The following is a 24,349-nucleotide window of genomic DNA, read 5'->3' on the forward strand; positions in this document are numbered from 1 at the left end:
ATTGTGACGTTTGGAGTCACTTGTGTTAATCAAGACTTAATTAACTGAGCAATAAATATAAAACAAGATAAAAGAGCAGCTCTTTACTAAGTCCCCAAACCCAGATTTTCTCAGGAAGGACTTTATTATCTGCTGGACTATACATTTCTGGAAACCATGGCAAGGCATTTAACAGACTGCCCAAATGAATGGAACAATGTTTTCTTAACAATCAAATAAACAGGACATGATGGGCAAAATGGTAGAGTAGTTTTCCACAACTCTCAGCAACCCAAAAACCTCAAAAAAGGAATTGTGGACTAGATATAATTTAAATAAACCAGAACCCACAATGTAAGAAGACAGAAATACCATGATAGGTAAGAACCCCATGAAACAACATTGGTAAACTCTTAATTAGAGTTCCCATCGAGTGTACCCTCTACCCCACCAATTCCCACTCAACTCACAGTGAATAAAATCAATCTTTCCCCTCTATGTGATTCTGTGTGTTCCTATGGGGACCTATGCTCATTTATTCCCCTACAGTGAATCAAATGGGACCTTTTGTTCACACACACATGCACACACACACACACACACACACATACAAACACACACACACACACACACGATAGAAGAAATTGATTGATTTTACCCAGTCACAGAGAATAAAAGAAGGATCACTTTGGGTGATGGGAGAGTAACTCCAAAGGAAGGTTCACGTAGTATAGAACACAACACAGAGCCACAGGGTAGAAGAAAAAAAGCACACCTGAGCCTATAGGAAAGGTGACTGAAAACCCCAAAGAAGTCAAAAAAAGAAACCCAGAATTTACCCCAGTAAGAGGTAGAGACACATCACACCTCACGCCAAGGAAGCTCCCAAAGTCTGTAGAAGTAGAAGGAAGAGGAACCAAAAGAAAAAAAGAAAATTGGAGGAAAAAGACTCAAATACTACCCAAATGTGGAAAAACAGAATGAAAGCCTGAAAAAAAACTGGAGCAACAGTAAACAAAATAATGAAGGGGGTCATAAAGGCAGAAGTTTTAAAAGAGCAAAACTTAAAAAAGAAACCAGGGTACATTGAGCAATTTGTTACATTGTGAAAGAAAATGAGCCCCCATCACCTAAGTTTTTAGTATCCTGCACACTGCGCAGAGATTATGAAACCAGAATCTTGAAGTGGAATAAAAGTTATAGAATGATGTAAGGGGAATAAAATTAGTTTGGGAAGCAAAATTCTCCAAGTAGAATTTTGAAACATAAAGTGCAGAGAAGGAAAAATTGAAAATACAAAGAGAATTTCTCCAAAGAATTAGAGGAATTGAGTGAAAAAGGAAATAAATAGAAGAGAAACACAGAGGAGGGAGAGAGACAGAGACAGAGAGACAGAGAGAGACACAGAGAGAGACAGACAGACAGAGAGAGAAAGAGAGAGAGAGAGAGAGAGAGAGAGAGAGAGAGAGAGAGAGAGAGAGAGAGAGAGAGAGAGAGAGAGAGAAGAGAGAATTAATAGTGAAGGAAAATTGGGCAGGAGAAGCAGAAGAAAATAATATTAAAAGAAGAGACCAATTTTATATAATTCAAAGTGACTGTGCAGACAGTAGGCACCAAAATAATTTTGAGATCACAGGTCTCCCATCAAAATGACAAAATTTTAGAAAGGAGTATTATGATACACAAAATAATACAAGATAACTGTCCAAAATTACTTAATATCGAAAAGAAAACATCAGTCAATGGAACCTACAAGTAACTGCAAGGGGGAAAAAATCCAAAGCATATAGTGGTTAAATATTAAGTAAATTTCATATCATAATTTTAATATATAATAACAAATTTCATAAAAATTTCAAATGTGAAGGAAAAGGCAATTTGATTAACACAAGATTACTCCACATATATATGAGGAATCAGAAGAGGGAGTGAGTAGTTTATTTCAAAAAAGTAAAAGCTAAAAGATGCAACTAAAAATAACATCCGAAAAACTGAACCTCATCATCAATGAAAGAATAAATGTTCAACAAAATAGAGAAATTTGAAGCATTCCTTCAAAACAAAATCAGAAATGAATAGATTTTTTTGAATTTGGAATATTTGTTTGTAGGTAGCAAGTGTTTGTTAAACATTTGCTTTTTACTAGCCACTGTATTAAATGAAAATGCATACAAAATGGCATTCCTTCTTTCCCACTGTCTTACAACTCTTAACTATATATTTCACATTGATTGTGGGCTGAGTGATGGTCATAGAAACAGAGATCAGATAACACAGACTTTCTAGGGGAGATATTTTATATCTGAAATTTCATGAAGTAAACTTCATATATTTGAAAATAAGGCAGAGGAGGAAATAGAGAGGATGGAGACGAGATCTATAACAGTAATTTCATAGAAGTAGGATATAATGAGAGCACTAATTTGATATTTCTAAAGCTTTACCCAGATGAGGGACACGGAAAGAAGAAAATACAAGTAAATTATGAGCCCATTAATTAGAGAATAAAATGCCAAATCTATGAGAATGGGAGAGAAATAATAAGGGGTACAATTCAGAAGAAAAATGATAACAGAGTGCCCAGCAAAAGAAATGTTACTTAAGGGGCAGCTAGATGGCTCAGTGAATAGAGTACAGGCCCTGGAGTAAGGAGGACCTGAGTTCAAATCTGACCTGAGACACTTACTAGCTGTGTGACCCTGGGCAAATCACTTAACCACAATTTCCTTCCAAAAAAAAATACATGTTACTTAAATCATTAAAAAAAAGGGCAAGTATATAGAAAAATATTTATAGCAGCTCTTTTTGTGGTAGAAAACACTTGAAGTTGAGGAGATGCTTATCTATTGGGGAATGACTGAAAAAGCTGTGATATATGAATGTAATGGAATACTATTGTGCTGTAAGAAATGAGGGGAAGGGGGTAGAGCCAAGATGGCAGCGTAGAAGCAGGAAAACTCCATGCACTCAACCCAATAACCACCTCAAATTCCCATAAAATATGATTCTAAACCATTTTAGAGCTACAGAACCCACAAAATGACAGAGAGAAACAAATCTCATGCTGAAGGCAGCCTGGCAGACTGGAAGGAAGGGTCCATTGCAGCATGCTGGGAGACAAGCCCAGACCCGAGAGAGCCTATGGTTTTAGCCCCAGGGTGGCCCAACCAGTACTAGCTGGAGGGACTTTGGGAGAGTGGATCACCAACAGTTGTGGCTTTTGCCAGAATTATCAACCCATAAATACCAAAGAAAAGGTAAAAGGTCAGTGTGGACTTTGGGAATAGGGGGACCAAGAGTGTGGTCTGGCCTCTGCCCCCAGGGCAAGAAGGCAAGACGTTGCAGAGGCACTGGGGCCATGCAGCCACCACCATGTGACTGCTTCAGAGCTCCTGGCCTTCAGATCATAGGGGGACCAAGCAACCATTCAGAGGGTAATCACTCTTGCTTTAACCTGCTTGGATCTGGATTGCTGTCTTGGGTGGAAGTTCTGAGATGTGTGACCAGGTGCCAGAGCTTGTAGGGGCTGCAGAGAGGGCACCCAACTAATAACTCTGGCAGCTGTGAAAATGCTAGTGATTTGCTACAAAGCTCTCCTCTCTGGAAGCAGAGTTTTATTGTGGCAAAAAGCTCAAAAGTCAAATAATTGAGTGGCAACATGAGCAAGCAAAGGAAGCAAAGCAAGCACAGCAATCAAATCTTATATTCCTTTTTTTGTGGGGGGGGGGGGAAGGATCAAAGCATGGAGTGGGAGGAAGACAACAAAATCAGAACTCCTGCACCTAAAGCTTCCAAGAAAAATATGAACTGGTTAGAGGCCATGGAGGAACTTAAAAAAGATTTTGAAAATCAAGTAAAAGAAGCAAAGGAAAAATTAGGCAGAGAATTGAGAATCATGCAAGAAAATCATGAAAAGAGAGTCAACAACCTCACTGAAGAAAATAACACCTTAAAAATAGACTAACTCAAATGGCAAAAGAGGCTCAAAAAGCCAATGAGGAGAAAAATGCCTTGAAAAGTCGAATTTTCCAGATGGAAAAAGAATTTCAAAAGCTCATTGAAGAGAATAATTCCTTCAGAATTAGATTGGAGCAAATGGAAGCTATTGACTTTATGAGGAATAGAGATACTATAAAATGGATCCAAACAAATGAAATAATAGAAGGCAATGTGAAATATCTCATTGGAAAAACCACTGACCTGGAAAATATATCCAGGAGAGACAATTTTAAAATTATTGGACAATCTGAAAGCCATGATGAAAAATAGAACCTAGAAATCATCTTTCAAGAAATTCTTAAGAAGAATTGCCCTGATATTCTAGAACCAGAGGGCAAAATATAAATTAAAAGAATTCACCAATCACCTCTTGAAAAAGATCCCCAAAAGAAAACTCCTAGGAATATTATAGCCAGGTTCCATAGTTCACAGATCAAGGAGAAAATATTACAAGCAGCCAAGAAGAAAAAATTCAAATATTGTGGAAACACAATCAGGATAACACAATATATAGCAACTTCTACATTAAGGGATCAAAAGGCTTGGAACATGATATTCTGGAGGTCAAAGGAACTAGGATTAAAACCAAGAATCACCTACATAGAGGAATCTCAAGCATTCTTGATGACAAAAACAGAGTTGAATAGAAAATTTGACATTCAAACACAAGAAGCAAGAGAAGCATGAGAAGGTAAATAGGGAAAAGAAATCATAAGGTACTTATCAAAATTGAACTATTTACATGCCTACATGGAAAAACGATAATTGTAACTTATGAAACTTTTCTCAGTATGAGGATAGTTGAAGGGAATATAAATTTGTATATATTATATATGTCTATATATATAATATATGTAATATATAATACCAATATATTTGTGTATACATATATATGTCTATATAGGGTGGTATATGTACATATTAATACATATGTGAGTGTGTGTATATATGCATAGGTATATATAGACAGAGGTCACAGGAACAATTGAACAAGAAAAGATGATATTCAAAAACTAAATTAAGAGGTGAAGAGGAATATAATGAGAGGATATGGGGAGAGACAGAATAGGGTAAATTATCTCTTATAAAAGAGGCAAAGGAAAACTGTTAACAGTGGAGGGGCAGAACATGAAGGTAAAAGGGAATGGGTCAAACTTACTCTCTGAATTTGGCTTAAGGAGCGAATAACATACACACTCAATTGAGTACCTTACCCTATAGGAAAGTTAGGCAGAAAGGGATAAGAGGATGGAGGGTAGTTAGAAGCACACACTTTTGAAAAGAGACAAGGTCAAAGTAGAAAATAGAACAAGTGGGGGGCGGGATAGGATTGAAGGAAATATAGTCAGTCTTTCACATTATATCCACTATGGAAATATTTTAGGTAACTACACATGTACAACTTATATACAATTGCTTATCTTCCCAGTAAGGGTGGGTGATGAGGGAAGAAGGGAAAGAATCTGGAATTCAAATTTTTTAAATCAAATGTTTAAAAAATTATTATAATTATTATTTTACATGCAACTGGGAAATAAGATATACAGGCACTGGCATATAGAGATCCATCTTGCTCTACCAGCAAGTTGGAGGGGGTATGGGAGAGGATGTAGGAGAGAGCAGATTGGGGGAGGGGGTATTCATTGGGATTGCTCTTTTGGTGTGGTGGGTAGATGAAAGATGGGAAGAAACTTTGCAATTCCAAATCTTACGGAAATGAATGTTGTAAACTAAAAATAAACATAAAACAAAAAAGAAAAAAAAAAGAAATTATGGGCAGGCAGACTTGAGAAAAACCTGGAAAGACTTAAATGAATTGATGCAAAGTGAAATGAGCAGATTGGGAGATCATTGCACACAATAACAGCAACATTCTGTGGTGATCAGCTATAAAGGACTTAGCTCTTCTGATCACAATGATCCCAGTTATTTACTAAAGACTTATGATGGGGAATGCTATCCAGAAAAAGCACTGATGGACTCTGAGTGCAGATCAAAGAATGCTTTCTTCATTATTTTATTTTTATTTTTTTCCCTTTGGTCTGTTTATTCTTCCACAGCATATCTAATGTAGAAATATGCTTTACTTGATTGTACATATATAACCTGTATCAAATTAGTTACTATTTTAAGAAGAGGGGAGGAGGAGGAAGAAAAACTTGGTACTAAAATTTGTAAAAATTAATGCTAAAAATTGTCTTTACATGTAACTGGACAAAGTACTATTAAAAAGTAATGTCAATTAAAATAAGACTTTGGAGCAGAGAAAACAATTTTAACTACACAGATAGCTAGAAAATAGAATGATCAAGAAATATATAAATAAGTTAAATAAATAAATGAAAAGAAAGAGAAGAGGAATTAACCACTTAAGAACATTTAAACAGTGTGGAATAGGTACAAAACCAGACTGGGACAGAAACTTTGGGAATTGACATAATGTAAAAGTATATATATACACACACACATATATATATATAATATAAAAGTATATATATATGTATATATATATATACACACATACATATATAATATAAAAGTATATATATTTCCTCTAAAGAGGAAAGGGATACAAATTAATGAAAAAAATAATGTAAGAAAATAAAACCTACCAACCATAAAATTAATGTGAATAGGACTAATATTCTACTAAAATACAAAAGAATGGAAGTATAGCTAAGAAAATACAACTAAAATAATCTAATGTATATAATAAACAGATAAAAAACACATAGAATGAAAATGAATGTTAAAGGAAAAAACACTTTAGGTGACTTCCAAAATACATTTTTGAAAGCATAATTCTAATATAAGAAAACAAAATATATTTTTTCCAAAATTTTATTTTAGACTAAAACCAGAAAACAAAAACAGAATAGAGAAAAGAAACAAAAACATATCATAAACTTAACTATTAAATACAAAGTTGGAAAGAGAAAAAAGCATATCTCTTGCACCGCAGAATATGAAAGGATTCAAAATACATAATAATAAATTTTCACTTCAATAAGTTCTATATGATGGGGGTGGAGTCAAGATGGCAGAATGGAAGAAGTAACTTTTATAAGCTTCTCTGTAAATCCTGTCACTAAACTTTAAAAAGTGAATCTAAATGGATTTTGGAGTGTCAGAACCCACTGGGAGACAGAGTGTGGCAGAATCCAGCCCAGGAAAGTGCCCACGTGGGTTAGGGAAGGGGGAGTGTGGAGTACACAGGGGCTTTATCAGCTCCAGAGAAGACTACAGCAGAGAGAGAAGGAGCCCCAGCCAGCAGACTCACCCACCTCAAGGGCCATTCATAGCTGTCTCACCAGTGTCTCACCACAGGACAGGAGGACCCATAGGAGCTGGGAAAGAGAAAGCTCAGGGCCCAGTGCAGAGACAGCAGCTTTTCCTGGAGCTATCAGCCCACAGCCTGGAAGTGACCAGCATGGCAAATAAACTCTGGCTGCTCCAATTCCCCCTCCCTGACCAAGAAAACCCAGAGATAAATATCCCACCCAGAATAAAATCCTGAAATAGGAGAAATAGCCTCAGGCTTAGGAGTCATGGAGAAAGGGGAGAAAATAACTGAGGCAGTGAGGAGTCTGAAGAGAAAAGCTGGAGGGATCCCAACAAGCACCACCCCACCTGGCCAGCAAAAGTCTGCCTGCCTGCGCTGTAGCCCAGGGGCATAGAGGCAGAAATCTGAAGTAGCCAGACCACCCCTCCCCCACAATATCGAAATTTACATGATTATCATGACCTTTAAAAAGTTTATACATAAATAGGTGTGGGCATAAATGAACTAATCTGATGATAAAAGAAAAACCTTATTAAGGGGGTCAAAGGGATTGTACCTATGTATGCCATACAAAGAGGCATAAAACTCACAATAGTAGAGGGGAAGGAAAGAGGGAGAGGAGCATCATTTGAGCACTGGTTCTGGTTCAATGAGGGATCAACATAATCAGTTAAGTTTAAGATTCTAATGTAAAAAGACACAAAATCTCATTAAATAGAGAGAAAGGAGGGAGGGAGAGGAGCACTATATGAAATTTACTCTCATTGGTTTAGGGTGAAAGGGGGAATAACATACTCTAATAAGTACAAAAATCTATTGTGGCCTATGGACAGTAGGAGGGGAATAAGAAGGGGGTATTAGAAGGGAGGGAAATAGTAGTAAGGGGAGAGGGTAGGTAAAGAAGGGGGAGGTGATAGGGAGGGAACACTGAGGGAGGTGGTGGCCAAAGGAAAACCCTTAAGGAGGGGAAGGGAGAAAGAAGAAACAAAAACATAAGCAGAGGAGGGTGTGAATGTGAATGGGATGAACTCTCCCATAAAACAGAGAACAATAGCAGAATGGATTAAAATCCATATTCATGAGAGAAATTGGTCTATAATTTTCTTTCTCTGTTTGATCTCTTCCTGATTTAGGTATCAGTACCATATTTGTGTCATAAAAAGAATTTGGTAGGACTCCTTCACTAATTTTCCCAAATAGTTTGTAGAGCACTGGAATCAATTCTTCTTTAAATGTTTGATAGAATTCACTAATAAATCCAAATGGTCCTGGAGTTTTTTTTTTCCCCTAGGGAGTTCACTGATGGCTTGTTTGATTTCTTTTTCTGAGATGGGGTTATTTAAGTAATTTACTTCCTCTTCAGTTAATCTGGGCATATTTTTGTTAATATTCATCCATTTCACTAAAATTGTCAAATTTAGGTGCATACAATTTGGCAAAATAATTCCTAATTCTTGTTTTAATTTCTTCTTCATTGCATAAATCTAGAAAAAAGTTAAAATTGATTTAGAGAAAGAAAAAGACTAGAATCTCAAGGGAAATAATGAAAAAAAAAAAGAAAAAATAGTAGTTCTATTTCCAGATCTGAAATTACAAAATGAAGTAATTGTTACCAAAATGTTAAAAATTATAATTGCAGATAAGCAAAATAGATTAGCTAAACAAGAGAAACAACTGAATTATTATAAGTCAACAACTACTTCAGGGAAAGCCAAGAAATAGTATGACAGAAATGAGGTGTAAGCCGACATACTAAATAGACCAAGTCACAACAAACTGAAAAAATGTATATATAACTTCTGAATAAAATAAAAGAGAATGGGCCAGGCCCTTTCACAGCTATGCCAAGGTGGAGAATACTTAAAACAAATGAGAGATACATCACAATGCCTAAGTAGACCATTTCTATTGCGTGAAATTGGAAAGCTTCTGCACACACACACACACACACACACACACACACACAAGCATGCACACACACATACACTTTAAGTAAATTACATTTTAAATTACATAAAATACACACACATTTAAATAAATTGGTCAGAAACAAGATGAAAGGAAGAATTATAGTGGAGCTCTCCTCCACAACTGTTCCAAACAAATCTAGAAAATGCACCAGAACAAGTCTTAATGGGGAAATCCAAGGGGAAAGAGCAAAACATAACAACAACAAAACCAGAGTAAGTCATTTTTCCAATCAAGGTTGCCCAAGGAGACAGAAAGGTTTGTGGATACCAGAGGTATCACGTTCCTTGGCTATAGATCAGGGTAAGAAAAAAATGTCTGAAGTTGTGTACGATTCTGGAATATAGGTGCCAACTGGTAAGATTCTTGATTATTGCTTAGTTCTAAGTCACAGCTCTAGGTCTGGCCAATGACAGCACCCATGTTTAGGGGTGTCATTCCAAGGCAAGGGAGGGATTTCAGTCACTAAGTTTTATTTCAAGCAAGATCTGAAGTTAGCAGCAGCAAGGTGGCTCTGACTTTAGTAGTAGAATGAGTTCTCAGGTCCACCTTCCAACCAAGACTGATACTTTCAACAGAATAATCAGAAGAGGAATCCCAGTTCCAAGAGCAGCCAGAATTTCTCTCATTCCCAACTAGAAGACCCTTACATCCATTTAATGGCAGCTAAGTAACTCTCTTCCTTTTCACCTTTACCTTCATCTTCCCTGGTTTCTTTTAAGTCTGAACTAAAGTTCTGGCTCCAGCAAAGTGCCTTCCACAGTCCTCTTCAATCTTAAGGCCTTTCCTCTGGGACGTCCCCCAATTTACTCTGTTTGTATGTTGTTTGTACTTAGTTGTTTTATGCTATCTCCCCCATTGAATTGTAAACTCATTGAGTATAGGGGCTGTCTTTTGTCATTTTTTGTTTCTCCATCACTTAGTACTGGGTCTGGTACATAGCAGATCCTTAATAAATGCTAGGTGACTGAATTATTGACAAGCATGTTGACTTACTGAAAATAATGTCAAAAATTTTTAGAGCTCAGACTAAGAGATCAGAATTGGCAGGGGCAGGGTGGAAAGATATAATTAAAACTTTGCTTTGGATCAGACTACCTTATGAGCACTGAAAGCTTTCCTGTCCCCAGATTAAGCTGCCCTGGAGAGCCTAGAATAAATACAAAACTCAGCACCCCAAGAAAGCAGCAAGACCATCCAGACATTCCCTCTGGAAGTGCTCAAATATTGGCCCTAACATAAAGTCTGAAGTCAGGAAGCAGATTCAAAAAATGATACCCCTCCCCCTAATAAAGAATCCCACAATAGAAAGGTTTTTTTTGGTGGCAGAGGGGATGCAAATACAGGAGAGAATAATTACCTCTACAAAATCTTGAAGTAAAACATATCTTGGGCCCACATTCAAGTAGAATTCCTAGAAAATCTGAAGCAAGAGGTTTTTTTGGTAATATAATGAAAGCTCTAGAGGAAAAAACATGGGAAAGAAATGAGAGCTGCAGAAGAAAAATTTGGAAAGGGAATTTATGGATTGGCACAAGAGGTACAAAACCTTATTCACACAATAAACTCCCTGAAAATCAGAATGGACTAAATAAAAGATAACTTAGTGAAATAATAGGAAATTTTTTTTAAATCAGAAGACAGAAAAAAATGGGAGAAAGTCAAAGATATCTCATAACAAAAACAACTGACCTATTATAATATTACTATATATATATTTATTAATATATTTTATATATATTTATATATATATAACACAGAATGAGAAGAAAAAATAAGTCATCAAACTGCCTGAAAAGCATAACAAAACAAAAAAAAAACATTTCAAGAAATCATAAAAGAAAACTGCTCAGATCTCTTAAAATGAGGACCAAGTAAAAATGAAAAGAACTTATTATTTATCTCCTGAAAGAAACTCCAAAATGAAAATTCCCAAGAACTCTGTTTATTGCCAGGAAGAGGCAAAATTCAGAACTTCTAGGTAAAAGAAGAAAGCACACTGCCATCAGTCAAAGAAAGATGTCAAGTTTTGAGGAGTTACATTCAGAATCACCCACAGTTTAGCAGCCATAAACATGAAGGAACAAAGAGTGAAATATAATATCCCAAAAGACAAGAAAAATTTGGAATTATGCTTTCAAAAATACATAAACTCTTCACTCTCTTTGATGCAGAGATCTCAAGATCCCACTACAAGGCACCCCAAAGAGGTGAAATAGAGAACAGCTCTCATATGTGTCAAAATACACATAGTAGGACATTTTTGTGGCAACTAAAAACTAGGAAATTTTCCACAAATTAGGGGATGGCTAAATAAATTGTCATATTGTTGTATACAAATGTAAGAAATAAGACTAGAAAAAATAACAAATGAGAAATCTGTAGGTTTATCATGAGAATACTTATGTTAATGTAAAGTAAAAAGTACCAAGACGTGATTCACAGTAACTTCAAGAAAACAACAATGAATGAAAGTGAAGTCTGTATAATTATGCTGTTGTTTGTCCTCCATTCTGAATAGAGCTAATGACATCAGGGTTGACCGCTTGGCTTGTGCATAAATTATATTAAACGGAGGCAGAATTACACAGAATCATCAGCCTCCCTCCCTCTTCCTAAGTCATCAAAGTTCAATGGCAGGACAAAAGTCAAAGTTCCAGGATGTCGTACATGACCTTGGCTTTTTTGATGTTTAACTAAACTCCACAGTGAATGCTTCAGCCACCTTCATGGCTGTTGGAACAAACTGTTCTCATCCACCCATGCCATCAGGGAAAGTTTTCACGAGCTTGGGGTAGACAGCCAAACTCCCCAATGGGTTTGAGGCCTATCAGTTACCTTCAATCTGGTTTAGCACCTCTGTCAATATGGTTTACTGGGGTGTGGCCACTGCACATGCTTCAGCTTCTTGGAACCCAAGTGAGAATTGCATGAATCAGGTGGATGAACAGACCTTAAAATGGTTTGGTAAGCCCTCACACCAGAGGTGCTAGTGCTCCTGAAAACTCCCTAAACCCCTGTATAATCATAATAGTGAAGTCAGAAAATGTGCCTCTTTTTCTTCATTAAAAAGGTGAGGGACTATGGGTGTGGAATATTGTATATACTCCCATATAAATAATATATGATCTCTCAACTCCATGGCTTCCACCAGAATGTCTCCATTTCTGGAATATATTGCCTCCTCACCTCCACTTTTTCACAATTTTTTATTCTATAAGACTCACCTCAAATGCTACCTTCTACATAAAGTCTTTCCTGACTCCCCCAGATCCTACTGCCCTCCTTCACATAATCACCTTGTATTTATTCTGGTTATATTCCACATACACTTGTTGGCTGACTATCTCACACTCACCTCCTTCCCATATAAACTCCTTGTGGGTAAGGGATTATTTCATTGTTTTCATTATATCTTCAGAACCTAGCATAATCATTAGCACGTAGTGAGCAGTGCAAGAATACTTGGTAATTCATCAATAGCTGAATTATTCTTTTGTTTTCTTCCTTCTAAAATCCTTATTAGAAAAGATGGCTTTCTAGGTAGAATTGGGGAAGGGATATGCAATTGGGTTTTAAGAACAAAAGGAATTTATTTTAAAATGATTTTTATATTAAATTATTTATTTTAAATTTATAAATTTATTATATATATATATATACAATAAATATTTTTATAATAAATTTAAGTTTATTATTTATATTAAATTAAATTTATCCATTATTTTTAAATAAACAAGAAATAATTCCTTGAGCTATCTCTTTAAGCTATATAGTCCCAGATGGTAAAGTATGCTTAGAAATATCATGAGTAGAATTATTTAACCACATTGAATTCAAAATAGACCATAGCATTTGTGGGCCAAGAATTTCCTTCAGATGGCCTGTTTTAAACTCATTTATTCATATTTTTTCATCCTGTTTTGTCCAGTGAAAAAGTAGCTGTGAAGGGAGGATACTAAAGAGAAAATATTTTTGCAGGCTTTCAATGGAAGGCATACATTTCTGCAAACTTCCCCAAACACTACACAATTTCCTGCTGAGTTTTGCCTGATTTTCACTTCATGATTCTATGAAATATTTAAGAATAAAAGAACCATGTCAGAAAATCCTCTGTAGTCTGGTACCTTCTGCTATGGCCTATTTTATCTCTTTTCTCATATTGCCTAATCACTCTGCCAAGAATGGAACTTTGTCATATTTTAATGACATTTTAAATGAATGCTCTTCCTTCTGATGATCAATCATAACACTTTTTCGGTATTTTGGGTCACCATGAAGATTTTGTGCTAATATCAACTTATCACCATCCATTGCTTCTCCTCTCATGACACAGCTCACTGACTATCATAGAGAACTGTGTCCCAAGACAGCAGGAGTAAAGTATTCAAATAATTTTCCACTACCATTCACATCTTCCAACCCTATTAACATCATCATCATCATAATCATTAGCATTATTATTTTATTATCATATTTTATTATTTTACGGATCATTATATTATTATTGTTGTTTCCTAAAAGGAAATAAAATACATGACCAAATGAGGTATACTTCAAATCCAAAGATGTATTTTTGTAATGGATGTACTCATGTACATGTAATATAGATACATATGAAATGGATAACATATCTATTGCCCCCACCAAACATCTTTTCTACTGTACCATCATATTGATGAAGGAGCACTAAATATGTTATTCAATCATGCTAAGAGAGAGCAATGAATATTCATTTGCTCAAATCCCAACCAGACCCTCAGTGATACCCAGCAATCCTTTTATTCTTCCCAGACTGATCCAGTGCCTTCCACAACTCTTGTAAACCTATGCCATTATCCTCAACCTCCCTAAATGATAAGCTATCACCATCATTCTTAATGATGTCTTTGAATCTTCCCTAAGCTACCTCCTTTCTCCTGTTCCTAATTTCAAAATCCATGAAAATCTTTCACATCTTTTCCAGCTTCACTCCATTCTACAATGAAGGGTTAGCCCTTCTTCTAGTAAAACAAACAAACAAACAAACCTTTGTTAGTGTAAGAGCTTGCCTTGGAAAATGTTCAAATTGCCTAACATGGCGTCACCTCCAATCAGGCTTGCTTGATGCCCAGATCTTCTAACACTAGGTACATTAACTCCCCCACCACATGGGTGTGTATAGCCTTTTTTTATCAGATGCTTCTTTAAAACTGGTGCCTGAGACAGTGGATCCCTGGCTGATTCATGTTCTTTCCTTCCAGATCTTCCTGCTACATCCAGAGGGTGAAGATCACAGTGCCCTCACAGTGTAGAAACCATTGAAAGGAAAAGGAGTTTTCTTTTCCTGCTCATGCTCTCTTTTATTCTGGCTGTGAGAAATGGTCAGAAAGGTAGAAGAGAGGGTTGTGACTGTTCTGTTTCATTTGTCCTTCTCACTTTTGAGTGCCAGGCAGTGATTGCCACTGGGAGTTTGAGCCATGGAAAATTTGGATTCAAGATTCTAGGCAGGATGTTACAGCCAGCCAGCCAGCCTGTCAGGAAGCCTGGAGAAGCTAGGACTCAAGCCCAACCAGGGCTTTGGACTTGGAAATGGGACTATTCTATAAAGTAATGGAGGTAAGCTATGAACCTATTCCTCTTTCCCTACCATAGAAACCTAGGTGATATAAAGGATAGGAAAATTATTTCTCCATGTGTAGTGAAGTATTTATGTATTTGTGATTACTTTTGAAGTATTTTTTTTTTGTGAAAGTCAAGCTGTCTTTTGGTGGTTACATGGAATCACAGGGCAGGAAATACCCCTGTATTTGGAAAAATATCATCAATGAGTGCTTGAGCAATTTGCAAAAGCCTTGACACCTCCAAATCCCTTTAGAGTACCAAAAAACCTTGGATAAGTAATGAAAGTATAATGTACCTGGGCTTCTAGCAGTGAGAGCCAAACTAGTGAGTGTTACATTACTGTCCATGAAAAACAGTCCTGCCCATCTCTTCTTTGAGCTTACTGTATTGATCATTCCTTTTTTCTGTCTATTTCAGTTTCTCCCTGGCAATTTCCTGTCACCTGAAAAAATGTATGTATGTATGTGTTTTTGTATGTGTGTATGTGTATGTATGTATGTAGATGTGTGTAGATAGAGTTCTTAAAAGGAAAAGAGGAGAGAAAGAAAGAAACACCACTTTCTTGAAATAGAATCCAGAAAGAATGGTCAACATTATTGAATGCTAAGAAATGTCAAGAAAGATGAGAACTAAGAAATTATTATCATATTTATTAATTAAAATATAATGAGTAACTTTAGAAATAGCAATTTCAGTTGAATAATTAGGTGAAAAGCCAAACTGCAAAGGTTTGAGAAGTGAATGGAGAGGAAATGAAGGGAACAGAATTAGATAGCTTTTTCTAGGAGTTTAGTTGAGAAAGAGGAGAGATACAAGATGTTGGAGGGTATGTTGAGATTTAGAGGATTTGGGCAACAGGAAAAAATGCCAATCTAAGGGAGAGATTGAAAACTAAAGAGGGAGAAATCATAGAAATATTAATCTACTGGAGAAGATGAAAGGGAATGGCATCAGAGGGACACATCAAAAGGATTGGCTTTGGTTGGTAGAAGGGTCATATCATTATTGCAAACTGGAGTGAAAGAGGAGAGAGAGTCAGGATATCAAGACATTTGAGATTTAGAAATTGAGAGAAGAGGAAGTTCATGGTCAATTAACTCAATCTTGTTGCTAGAACATGAGGTAACATCCTTAGCTAAAAGGTTAGTGGGAGAGCAAAAGAGACTTGAGAAAAAATAATTTGGAATGGTCTAGGTGGGAGATGGAATAGGGAATCAGTTAGAGAGGAATGAATGGCAATGAATGGACCAGTTGGGGTTAGATAACACAAATAAATCTGTAGTGGAGTCAGTCAATTCAGTAGTGGTGTTTCCTTCAGTTCCATTCAGCAGCATATGAATAGGAGCAGAGAAGGTAGATGGTGGAAGTAATAAAGAGCTAAAGTTTGCCAAGAGATAATCAATCATGGGACAAGGAGCAAGGGATTCAGAGTAGAGAAGAGTGTGTAGTTGAACTGGCCAAATATAGAATTGAGATTGGGAAAAGAAGAAAATGTGATTGGTGAATGGATGATAGCCTGTGAAACCAATGATAAGTGGAAAAATTGAATTTCTTGGTGAGAATGAAAAGTGAGATTTTTTTCAAAAAGTTATCAGAAAGATGAAGGACAAAAAAAGAAAGTCGAGTTATGTTGTAAAAGTAAAACTTGTTTGGTAGGTGGGGCGGGTTTCCCTTTAATAGAGCAAAGATGTCTTCCTCAAGATTTAGTGAACTTAGGACTATGGCCTAAATTATGGCTTCCTTCCCTACTGCAGCATAAAAGGCCAGCCCAGCCTATAGTGTTAAGGGAATGGGGAGGTGCTAACAAAACCCCTATTGACCTTCATCTATGTCTTTTTTGACTTAGTATTGCCAATTTTCATGATAAATGTGGAGGCGACAGAACTGACATTTTATTTGAATCAACATCCTTTTGTATTAGAGGATTTTTGTTCTTTATATGTTTTATTAGTAGTAAAGTTATTTTTATTTCTTATTGTAGTTCATAAGTATCTCCTTGTATTCTGTTTTTAAATATAATTTTATTTTATTACACATAATTCAACATTCACTTTTATAAGATTTTGAGTTCTAAATTTTTCTCCCTCCCTCCTTCTCCTATCTCCTTCCCAAGACAGCAAGCAATATGATATAGTTTATACACGTGCAATCACATTAAACATGTTCCCGCAGTAGTCTTGTTGTAAAAGGAGAAATAGAACAAAAGTGAAAAATCATAAAGAAAAAAAACAAAAAATGTTAAAATAGTATACTTCAGTCTACATTCAGACTCCATAGTTTTTTTCTCTGGATGTGAATAGCATTTTCCATCATTAGTCTTTTAAAAATCATCTTAGGGTACCATAGTGCCAAGAAGTAAGTCTATCATGGTTGATCCTCACACAATATTGCTGTTGCTGTGTACAATGTTCTCCTGATTCTGCTCACTTCGCTTAGCATCAGTTCATGTAAGTCTTTCCATCTTCTTGTATTCAAATTCCAAGTCTTCATTAATCATTACTTTCACCTGGGCTAGGTCTGTTCTAGAATGAAGAGTATGGAATAGTAAATGGTGTAAGCCATTGTTATCATCTCAATGTCAAGGAAACTAGAGTAATTCCTCAAGAAGCTTGAGTGGACCCCCAGGAGGATTTATAAGAAGACATAGAAAAGAATCACAAAGGATGATGGCACAGAGATGTGTTACAGTCTACAGTATTGAACAGAAGCAAAACATATTGTTGAAATTTAAGATTAAATAACCTATCAAAAGCAAATTGTTACCCTTGTAGCAGAAATTTTAAAAATAGATTTAAATTATCTAACAATAGGGATTTTCTAATCTACAATAAAAACTTTCATTTTGTTTTACTTTGTTTTGTTTTCAGTCACAGTTGAAAGGGTGACTTTGTGGTTAGAGACCAGACCATAGGGTCAAGGAAGAACTGGATTAAGTCTGGTGTCTCAAAAATAGTGATTATATGACCCTGGGGATATCACATAACCTCTCCGTGCTCAAGGAAACTTTTAAAATTAAGAAGTTGCCAACCCATATCAGTAGAGGGAATTTCCTTATTGGAGAGTTCCCTTTACCAATAAATTTCCCAGGTCTAGTCAGCGTCTAAAGTGATTCTCTTCACTGAACAAAGATGAGGCCTTTCTTTTTTTAGAATTAACATGTAAGAAAATACACAGGACACAAATTATTGAGCAAATTGAGTTATTCTTCAATAATTCATAAATACTTCAGAATATTGAATCACCTCCAGTTTATAATTACAAACATCAATGATCATTTCCCTGGCAAAAAAAAAAAAACAGAAGTTGCACTTAGTAGAGATTTATGGTTTATTAAAAGCATCTTTAAAAAGCATTCTTTATCCTCTGTCCTAGAACAGGAAAAAAAGCATAAAAAGCGAATGATCTCTAACAAGGCAGTTTCTTCTCAAAAGATTTAGAACCTAATCTGTAGGCATGAATTCTATAACTCATTAGAAAATAAATGTTTTAAGAGAGGAAATTAACTAAGAAATTACTTGTGAAATATCATAGGTCAAATTCTCCCCGTCCAAGTGATTATGAACTCTCAGATTTCATCAAACAAATCCTGGTCTCTTGTGTACCACTACCTGTCCACCTATTTCTGCTCTTTTCTATTTGACCTCTCCCACAATCCAAACCACATTGATTTCTGGAATACCTGCTCCTTAGGTAACAAACTTGCTTCCATCATAAATCTTTTCCTTCCTTCCTCCCTTTATCTTCTTTCACCCACTGATAACCTCACACTGCTTGAAGGTGATGGAGTTTTTAGACTCTCCCTTCATCACCATTACTCAGTAACTTTATTGAGCTACTGTTAGCTGTTATAAACTGACCCCAAGGATATTCTCCTTCCTTTCTCTGAGTTCAGTGACTATTCATAATCTTTTTCTCTTCCCCAGCTCTTCTTCTTACACTACAAGATTCATATGCCCTCCAATACCCTAATTTCTTAGTTCCTAAATTGACTCATTTCCCATGACTTAGTCCTCCATACTATCTCAACTACACATAGAAATCTTGATACCTCCTCATATTGCCATCTTGCAAGAGCATTTCACTTACATGTTCACAAACTCTTAAATTCATTTATCTAAGCCTAAGATTTTTATCATTCCATCTCTAACAACCCTAACCCTGTTTGTTTTCCTTCCCATGAACTCTGCTTCTATCACTTGTTACTTTTCTCTCAGACCATCACCCTGATCTGGCTGCACTGCCATCTCTTTCTTAAGTGATCACATTTCTGAGTTACTTCAAATTTATACCATCATCTTATCTTGAGCCCATTGCCCTATTACTCTATCACAAATCTTACATTCCCAAGCCCTGTATTACTCCCACCACACTGCCTTTGCTCCTGTTTAAATTGTTCCTTAACAAAGCAGCAAAAAAATCACCAACTCATACTTTAGTAGACTGATTCCATTACAAATTTAGGTTATCACAGCAGGAAGATAATCATTTTAAAATCCCATGATCCATTCTTTATCCCACTTACCACGGTGATCTTTTCCAATGCATTTCATATTTCCTCAAACTTTCTTTGATTCTCCTTCCCCCACCTTTCAGGTAAGAAACTTGCCTCATACCTCACCAAAATATTTGGTTGAGTTCCCTCTTCTTTCTCCTTTCTCATCTCACATCACTTATATGCCTTCTTCCATTATTCCCATCTTCACTCCTGTCTTGTATAAAGAGATGGCCTTTCTTGTTAGGCAAGTAGCCTTGTTCTATTCTATTTGCACCTTTGATCACATTCATCCCATCTTCTCTGGCAGATTACACCATCTATCATCCATACTATTTCCCTATTGATAAATTTCTCTCTGTCCCAGCCTGAAGAACAAAACAAAACTCTCCCTCAGTCCAACTAAGCCAGCTAACAGTACTATCCTCTATTTATCTTCTCTTTTGTGACTAAACTCTTTGCCCCAATTCTTTTTGCTCTCCTCTTAACTCTATGCATTTCGGATTCTGACTTCCTTATTCAATTGAAATTCCTCTCTCCAAAGTTATCATTGCTTTCTTAATGGTCATATCTAATAGGCTATCCTCAATCCTCAAATTTTTTGAAGTCTCTATTGCTTTCTACACTGTTGAAGTTTCTATTTTCCTTAATTCATCCTTTAATTATAGCTTATATCACATTTCTACAGGTCATCAGGGTATACAAAGAGTTTTACATATGTTATTCAATTCTCAAAATAATCCTAGAAGGTAGGAACTATTATCTCCATTTTACAGATGAGGAAACTGTCTAAAAGAGGCTAAGTGATGGGTTTGAACTCAGGTCTTCCTGACTCCAAGTGCAGCACATCCATGTGCCAACTAGTGATGGGAATTTAATTTGTAATTAATTCTGGTTAATTAAATTTTATTTAAATCTCATAATAATTTATTGCTAACCATTGTTAAACAAGGGTATCTTGAACTTCATCATAAAAATTCTCAACAGTCTTATGGTGATGGTTATAGATGTGGTGAGAGTAATATATTATTATTGTCACTACTCAGAGGAGGCCAAGGCTATTTCAGGACTAGCTTAGCTTTATCCTAGCCCATGATCATCCATCAATCAGCAAGTATTTATTCAATGTCTTATTTTTGTCAGGTGTTCTCCTTGGCAGAGAAGATATAAATATAAAGAATGAAATAATCTCTACTCTCAAGGAACTTAAATTTTAATGATGGGGACAATAAATATCTGTGTATGCATATGTACATGTATGTAATTGCATTTCTAGAACAAATACAAAGTAGTTGCATAAAAGATAGTTTGGGAGGGAGGAAACAATTAGAAAAGGTTTCATGGTGCTTAAACTACATCTTTAAAGAAGAGATGACTTCAATGAGGCAAAGTTAAAGAAGAGATATATTCAAAGCCTGATGAATAGTCAAAGCCATGAAGATGGGAAATGGATTATTGTATGTGACGAACAGAGACAAGCCCAGTTTGGCTGTACTACAAAATGAGGGAGAGAAAGCAATGTTCGATGAATATGGAAAAATAGATTGGCAGCAGGTCATAAAAGGCTTTCAAGGCTAAATGGATAGTTTATATTCCATGCTAGAGGAAATAGAGATGCAGTGGGGTTGGTTGATTATTGAGTGGCATGGTTAAATCTGTGATTAAGGAGGTGACTTTTACATTATGAATTGGAATGGGGAAAGATCAATTACAAGGTGGTTGAAGATTGAAAAATGATTAGGGCCTGAATAAAGGTAATGGCTGTGTGTAGGTGCGAGGAAGGGGCTAGGTGTGGGAGAGCTTATGGAACCATAAAAGTGGAAAATTAGTAGATATGTGGGGTCAGAAGAGTGAGAAGAAAAGAAAAATGCAGAAGTTACTAAAATAGGAGGTGGGAAAGATTATTGTGCCTTCACCTGAAATAGGGATCATACCACCATCAGATAGTCTTGGCACAAAAATATTTTGATGATGTGGAAAGTATCAGGAATGTCATACATTAGCATTAAAAGGCTAGACTTGAAGTTTTAGGGAGAAGAGGTTTCAGATCCTGCCTTCAAAAATAAGGATATTGAGCGCCAGCCCCGGAATCAGGAAGACCTGAGTCCAGTTCTGTCCTCAGCCACTTAATACCCACAAAAAAAAAAAAAACTAGCCATGTAACCTTGGGCAAGTTACTTAACCCCAATTTCCCTCCAAAAGGCAAAAAAAAACCCAATAAGGATATTGGCAAGTCACAATCTCCCTAAGCTTCAATTGCCTCATCTCTAAAATGGGAATGATGGCTGAAACTCCTACCAAAAATTCTTATGAACTTCAAGTCAAATTGCATCTATAAAATGTTTAACAAACTTGATAGCACTCTAGAAATTCTAATTGTTCTTATTACTATTACCTCCAGCTCAGGAAACTTCCTCTATTAGTGCAGGTTGGCACTTCTCTATAACATAGAAAATAATAATCTTTGAGGATTGCCTAAAATAGAGGTGCTCAATAATTGCCCAAGATCCCATAGTTAGTATGTCAAGGCAGACTTTGAGCCCAGGTGGTCTTGCTTTGGAGCCTGGATCTATGATTGCCTCACATCCTACTATTATTCTATCTTTTATTAATGTATTTATTTTATGCATTAATTTATTTATAATATATATTTTAATTTTAATAATTTTATTGTTGTAAATATTTATTGTGTATTCTATAATAATTATTATAGAATAATAAAATAATAATTTATTTATTAATATTCTATTTAATGTTCTCTAAGTGGAAAAAGTGACTACTTTATGTAATTGAAGAAGAGTTTGGGGATGAGAAGTCATCCTACAGACTCATTGGAATCATCCTCTGGACAGCTCCAGGAGCAAAGAGGACAATGGGGATGGTATGTGCTCCATCTTTACTCCATATGGCTTTAATTAATTCTTTCCAGATTCTATATTTTGAAAACACTTTGTTCCATGTAGCTTGATGATTATGAGTGCTGGGTATGGCAACATATGCAAAAAACATTGGTCTTAAATTTTTATGGCTCAATGCTAAGTCCAGGCTGTTGTGGGCTAGTTTTGTCTGTAATCATATGCCAGTTCCAATTTGGCTTATTGGTTATATTCTTAGGAATATTTCAGGGCAGGGGGGGGTCTGCATTTGTAGTTCTGGGATCTGTTGTTTGTTGGTTCATAAAGGAGCATCTGGTATATAATTCTAACCACCTGATCACATATGCCCCAGGTATCTTGGAATCTGTGTTGTTGCAAGATGTCTAATACAATGAAAATATAAAGTAGAACAAATGAAAATCAGAAAGCTTAATGTTATGAAAGACAGAATCATTACATTATGTATATGAAAATGCTAGCTTCTTGGCAAACTGGAAGGTGGCAGGACAATGTAAGGACCAAAACTGGCTTGAATGTTTCACAATGGCAGATCAATTAAGACAAAAATACTTTAGCAGCTTGCTTCAAAATGGAATCTCCATGCCACCTTTGTAACAGAGGGCATCACATATCTATGACCAAAAGATGAGAGTACCAGCAATGCCTAAATATGGGCAATTACATATTTATAGGCTTTGTGAAGAGAAGCCAAAATGGATATTTCATACACATATACACATCACCACATAAATACATATATCGTGTACATACAAATGCACATATACATACATACATGCATACACATATACACATACAAACAGGAGAGAGAAAGAAAGAGAAAGAGAGAGAGAGAGAGAGAGAGAGAGAGAGAGAGAGAGAGAGAGAGAATTTTTAAAAAGATGAGCCCCAAAGTTCCAGGATCATAAAGTCATTTGTAATCCATTCTGTAATTCTTGAACAAGCTGACCCGAAGTCCCATAACACTTGTACTGCCTTTGTGTATTGATGCAGATGCACACTTATACCTTATTCATGACTGCAAATAAATAAAATGAATCAGATGGAAATGATCCTGCAGCAATCCCTCTACTACTACTATTCTTTGCATTAAATGTTCTATAGACAATAACACAGGTATATAAAATAACTAGGGGTTTTGTAGTTGAATAAGATTATTAGAATATAAACTCATCCTCCTTGGGCTCATTGAAATTTTCCCTGTTAAAATTGTTTAAGTTGCATCTAACTCTTCATGACCCCATTTGGGTTATTTTTACAAAGATACCATTACCATTTCATTCTTCAGCTTATTTTACACATGAAGAAACTGAGACAAACATGTTTAAGTGACTTGCCCAGGGTCACACAGTTAGTAAGTATCTGAACTCAGATTTGGACTCAGGAAGGTGAGTCAGCCTGACTCCAAGTTCAGTGCTCTCTTCCAGTGCACCATCTAGCAACAACAACAATGACAAATTTGTCTTCCATTTGCTTATTGAAAACATCTTCAGTAAAATCTAGTAGTTGACAATACAACAAAAATTGTTTTTAAATTAAATAATTAATTAATTAAAATTAAATAAATTTAAAAATATAATGTTTCTATTTGATTTTGACCTCTTCTCTTATGTTGATATTTTTAAAAGTCTGGATTTCATGTACCTCATAGATTATGGGTACATGGGGTTATATCACTTATTTAAAATGTAGTTACTAAGTTTTTATGGATCTTTGTTATCTACAAGAGATCCTGAGCAACAGTGTGGTCTATAATAATGGTCCAGTTCCAGTAACATTTGTTAATTGAAACCCCTGGGATAATTTGAAGTGAAGAATTTAGCCTCTGTCAGCCCATGGTGCCATTATGAGCTTCTAATGTGTACTTCTGCTTATAAGACTATGTCTTTATAAATATTTGGTAAGTCTTAAATTTTTATAACCTTTGGTGATATTTTATTTGCATAATCCATATCGATCTCTAAGTCAGGATAACCCATGTAATTGCTGGTGGCAAATTTCTGGTATCGAATTTCCATGATAAATTAATCCATGTCCACACACTTCTTTCCCCTCCTCTCTCTCTCTCTCTCTCTCTCTCTCTCTCTCTCTCTCTCTCTCTCTCTCTCTCTCTCTCTCTCTCTCTCTCTC

At 35.9% G+C, this 24,349-nt stretch overlaps 1 long non-coding RNA gene across 1 annotated transcript in view; it reads right to left on the reverse strand.

Moving 5' to 3' along the window:
- Positions 1 to 16,809: 16,809 nt before the first annotated feature.
- LOC138163694 (uncharacterized) overlaps positions 16,810 to 24,349 on the reverse strand; it is a 443,738-nt gene continuing 436,198 nt past the window's right edge. Inside the window, exon 4 of the long non-coding RNA XR_011168897.1 lies at positions 16,810 to 17,355. This is a non-coding gene — a long non-coding RNA (uncharacterized lncRNA). The remainder of the gene's footprint in view (positions 17,356 to 24,349) is intronic.

Source organism: Petaurus breviceps, unplaced genomic scaffold (genome assembly GCF_028583685.1).
Source record: "Petaurus breviceps papuanus isolate PSGF00001 unplaced genomic scaffold, PetGlider_PUasm1.0 126, whole genome shotgun sequence".
NCBI lineage: Eukaryota > Metazoa > Chordata > Mammalia > Diprotodontia > Petauridae > Petaurus > Petaurus breviceps.